Here is a 5,391-nt window from a genome sequence, read left to right on the forward strand (position 1 = left end):
TGGGAAAAGATGAGAAAGAATCAATAAATCCTTTGCGACTCGTGCCTCTCCTGGTTATTTGAAGGAGAAGCAGACAAAATTCAAAAAAGAGATTAGCAGCTTATGGGATTCCCTGGTACTTTCCCCACAGTATCAGAGGAAAAGCAGAAAATTCCAAAATGTGATTATATCTATCTCTGCAACATGTTCTCTCCATTGTTCTGAAAAGAAAAAAAAAAGGAAGGTAAACAGGAAGCAAAACCCAGTTCAGAGGAAAGAGATTCTCACAAAATCATTTAGAACATGCAGCTCTGGGTGAGAAAATGCTCTGCGGGACGTTGGAATAAAATCCAAATCATAGCCAATATAATATATACGTTTTTTTATTGACATGTATAAATGAATAGGTATTTAATTCTCGTATTTATTATCATGCATTTTCAAAAATCCATATCATTCATGCATCAAAAATTTCACATGGAAATTATTTATACTTTACTGTATATTTAAATAATAAACAAATCGTTAGCTAATAATATATTAGTGGTTAAATTGTTGATCCAGACAGTCGGACCGTTCGGCCTGCGAACCGTTCAGGTAACCGATTCTGCTTTACCTCAAATCTGATCCCTATCCAAAAACTGTTGAAAAAGTCAGCAATCTGTTTACCTGGGCGATTGAACCATCAACCCATCGACCTGTTTAACGGTTTTTAGTCATTTATATTTTTATTTTTTTATCAGAACGGCTTCATTTCTAGATTGTTTTTTAAAACCATGGGTTAAATATTAAAAATATGCAAGTTCTAGACACTTTTATAGAATCGATGAAGTAAAATAAAATAGAGCGAGTGAACAAAGAAACACTAAATTAAATGGACAAAACATTTGAATGCAAAGAATATATATCCAGCAGCATTCATGGCTGTCTACCTACTCAGAGACCAAATTTGGGTAATTGGTTTTGAATCTGCTTTTGCTTGGATTTACGTAGTTGCTAAGGGATCAGGCCCGATAGAACTGAACCGGTTATGTCAGTTTTGGTTCTCTGGTTTGTGTCTTGAATAATGATTGTATCGAGATTGTTCCTATTGTTCCTAACCATTTAAGACCCAAACCCATTATATGGTTAATTTTTTTTTTATGTTTTATATAATGTAATTTTGGTTAGAAACACTTGTAATATGAAATATAATGGTTATAGTATGAAAATGAAGTTAGTTTTTATCCCAAATACTAAAACATCCTCTCATTTTTTAAATTGGACTAAGACCTCCATGCTTTATGACATTAGAAGGCAAAAGCCTCCCCTATGTCAACATTCCTTTCAAATCCGTTAGCATTTGACATCATGTGGGAATTATTTTTTCTTAAAACCCAGTTCTGTCCATTATTGTTCATTGCTCTACTTCTCAGTGTGTCGCATACTCACAAACATGGTTTTTAAAACCGGACTGGACAGTCAGACTGGAAAAACTGGGAACCGATCAGGTGACTGATTTCGGTTTTCCCCAAACTGGATTTTCTTTAAAAATCATTGATTTTGGTTAATAAATCGTTGATCCGAGCGGTTAACCGTTCGAACGATTTTGACCGTTTTTATTTTTTATTTTTTTTATCAGAACGGGCTGACCATTCGACCTGATAACTGGACCCCTGACCGATTCAGTCTCCAATTCGATTTTAAAAACCATGCCCACAAACGTGATAGAGGTTTGCACTCCCTGTACCACCCAACCTCTAACATCTGCAATCTACAAACGACTACCTCTCACCAGCAACACCACCACACAGTATTGCCACTTTGCTCATCTAGGTTGATCTGGCTTGTTGATAGAATGGCTGCACAACACTATTTTGGAGGTTGCTTGCACTGATTTCTTAATCTAAGTGCTTCATTTGTGGGCAATCCAGAGGGTTTCTATGCCACTGGTTGAATCATTACCTCAAATAAATAAATAAATAAATTTGTGGTTGAATCATGAATGGGTTGAACGTAGCAGAATTGAGAATTTGAATGATTCTGGCAAAAGGTTAAGAGATGGGTTTGTAGTTTGTACATCGTCCCGATATAACAATTTAATATAATGGTTCATTGAAGGGGGAAATAGCTATGACTACATGCACGGGTGATATGGTTGTTAAATGAAGTTTTTGGAGGTTGGGGTGCATCCTGTTGCTATTGCTGATCAATGTAGAAGTAGCTGTGGCGGTGTATAAATATTCATATTCGTGATCAAATTGTCCTTTTTGTTGATTCTAAATCCCTTATTACTCAGTTTAGCCATCATATTTGTCATGCTACAATAAACTGGCTCATATATTGGTTTCTTTGATAGAGAGTGAATGTTTTGTCTTGAATGGGTTTTAGTCCCTCTAGATGTAATTTCTTAAAATTTATGGAATAATGGAGGATTAAAGAGTCATTTTATTATTTCTGTTAAATTTAGAAGGGATGTATTAGTATTTATCTTCAAATTTAGATTTAGAGGAGGTTTAACTCTTTTACCCTAATATTTAAACTAATCGACTATGATGCTGACAAGAAATAACGGAAAGGCTTGAAAAACAATCAAAATGCACGATGACTTAGCTTTGAATCAGCCACTTTGAGGAAACAACTGGGAAAAGCTTTTATGGACCATGGAGAGGAACCCAACGGCTCTGGTGTTAAACTGAAAAGGCAAAGGCAAGGCTAGCAACAACACGACGTGCAGCAAGTACAAATAAGGCAGAATTGCCGACCAATGGAGGAAACGACATAATGAAAATTAGGGATGCTAGTCCCGTCCATGGAACATCTTTTTTTTTTTTTTTTTCGGTAAAGGAAAAATTCATTCAATAAAGCATAAAGCTGAAACAGAGTTTATACAAGAGGTGTGTCTGTTACTAGTCTAGTTCAAAGACAAAAAATCACCAAGCCAAACTGGGGGATTACCAACCCGAGTCCCTTCGGAGTCTTGATGCTAGCCAAAAGATGGGCCACTAAGTTTTCCAATCTATTAATTAACCTCCACCCTACTGAATCAAAAGATTTCACTTCCTGCAAAATATCATCAACCAAAAACCACACTTCAGAAGAGATGTGTCTAGAATTAGACTAAAGGGCTGTCAATAGGATAGAGCTATCACTATTAACAGTAATAGACCAAAGTCCCAAACTGTTTGCTAGTCTAAGGACTAATAGAACTGCAGAAGCTTCTGAGAAAATTGCAGATCTTGGAACATTGTAAATGGCTCTCCAGGCAGTATGATAACTCCTAGTAGCGGTCTCCGTCAAGAAGACCCACTTTCTTCTTACTTGTTCTTATTGATCTCTGAAGCTTTCTCTGCTAATATCTTTGCTAGTTTAGAAGAAAAGAAAATTTCAGGAATCAAAATTTGCAAAAATGCGCCCATAGTTACTCACCTTTTATTTGTCGATGACAGCTATGTCTTTGCAAAAGCAAACTTTCAAGAAGGGGAGGGAATTCTGAGAATTCTAAATAACTATGAGAAAGCTATATGTCAAAAAGTGAACATCCAGAAATTCCTAGGGCTTCCAGCAGAACTACAAAGATCAAAGAACAAATCATTCGAGTTCATCATTGAAAGAATTGGTCATGAAGTGCAAGGTTGAAAGGAGAAATTCCTAACCCAAGCAGGAAAAGAAATTCTTATAAAGTCAATAATTTTTGCTTTACCTGTTTACACAATGTCTTGTTTCTTAGTACCCAAGAGTGTTTGTAAAACCATTTCAAAACTTCAGAGGCAGTTCTTATGGGGTGCTTCAAACCTCCAAAGGAAGATAAATTGGCTTAAATGGACAATCCTTTGTAGAAATAAGGAGGGTGGCTTATGCTTTAGAGACTCACACATTTTCAACCTAGCTTTGTTAGCAAAACTGGCTTGGAGGATTCTAACTAATCCTACAAACTTACTTGCTCAATTTTACAAAGCTCGTTACTTTGGTAAGGAGCAGTTTCTTCTAAGAGCCAAGACCCCCCACCGCAGCTCTTGGGGATGGAGAAGTGTATGTGCTAGTAGAGAGGTTTTAAAGGAATGTTGTGTCTGTAAGATAGCTAGTGGAGAGGAGGTGGACATTTGGAAGGATCCTTGGCTTCCCAACCTGCCCAACTTTAAAATTCCCTATGATAGACTGGTGGATTATCCAATAAGAAAGGTTCTAGAGTTGATTAACCATAGGGATCGGTCTTGGAATTTCAGTCTCCTAAAATCCCTTTTCCCTCCAAATATTGCCAATGAAATCTAGAAAATCTATATCCCATTCTCTTTCAGGGAGGATAAATGGTGTTGGTTTGCATCTTCTTTGAGCCTAAGGCCTGATTCTGGGCCCCTCCAATCTCTTGGTAACTAGCTTGGTGTCTGGACTAACACTTTTTCAAGAGAGAAAACTGAAGTAGAAAACATCTGCTCATATTTTGTACCTGGCTGTTGGTGCATTTGGGAAGAACGAAAATATTTTTTGAAAATCAAGTCAGTAATGGTCAAGATGTTCAGATTCTGATGATTTCTTGTTCAAATTCTAATGAATTCAAGAATCTTAGATCTGAAAAGCACCCTAAATCAGCAGTTAACTACCCAAACCCACTGAGGGAGGGAACTCTATCAAGCTAATTTTATTCAGCTTTGGGCTGATGGCAGTTTTTTGAAGAACAACTATGCTGGCTATGGTATTTTACTATTTTCATCTCTAATGGTAAAGGAGAATTTGTAGCAGCTCAAGCCGTCCATAAAACATCTAGAACTTCAAGTTCAGCATCCCAATCCATGACCATAGAGGCAGTCAGGGTATCTGGTCACGGATAATGGATTGAAATTCACATCTCTGCCCCACAACACATCCCCGACATATATTGGGAACATCTCCCGATGATAGTACCAGAACCAATGATATCATCGGGAGATGTTGGCAGGGATGTGCTGTGGGGCAGAGATGTGAACTCAATGGATTGGCTGTAAGCCTGTCAACGATACCTAAAAACCCGTGACCCAATACTCACCATTCTTTCATTTTACTTTTCCCATTTCTACACCAGCAACTTCAAATCCCCATCAGATTGAGCTATAAAAACGGCAAGACAAGATGAGGATGCAACGGTAGAGAAGCTGGGAAGGCTTCACCCGGGGTTCTCCCAAAAGAATGGCAAACCACCAGTTACCACAATTCAATCTTCTCATTTTCTCAACCAATCGATAACAGCAATTTACCTGTTACAGATTACAGGTGATTTCATGTTTGTATTACAAATTTAATTTACTGATTCCAGGTTTGATTTGCCTTACGGATCACAGATTAAACCATCGGAGTCGATGAAATTTATTTTGGATTGAATACAATTATCGGGTTGGACTTTAAGTTATCAGCCCACCGTAAGAACTAATATCCATGTTAAGGGAGACACGTTACCTC

The sequence above is a fragment of the Nelumbo nucifera genome, chromosome 2 (assembly GCF_055504915.1).
Source record: "Nelumbo nucifera cultivar China Antique chromosome 2, China Antique-T2T, whole genome shotgun sequence".
Lineage (NCBI taxonomy): Eukaryota > Viridiplantae > Streptophyta > Magnoliopsida > Proteales > Nelumbonaceae > Nelumbo > Nelumbo nucifera.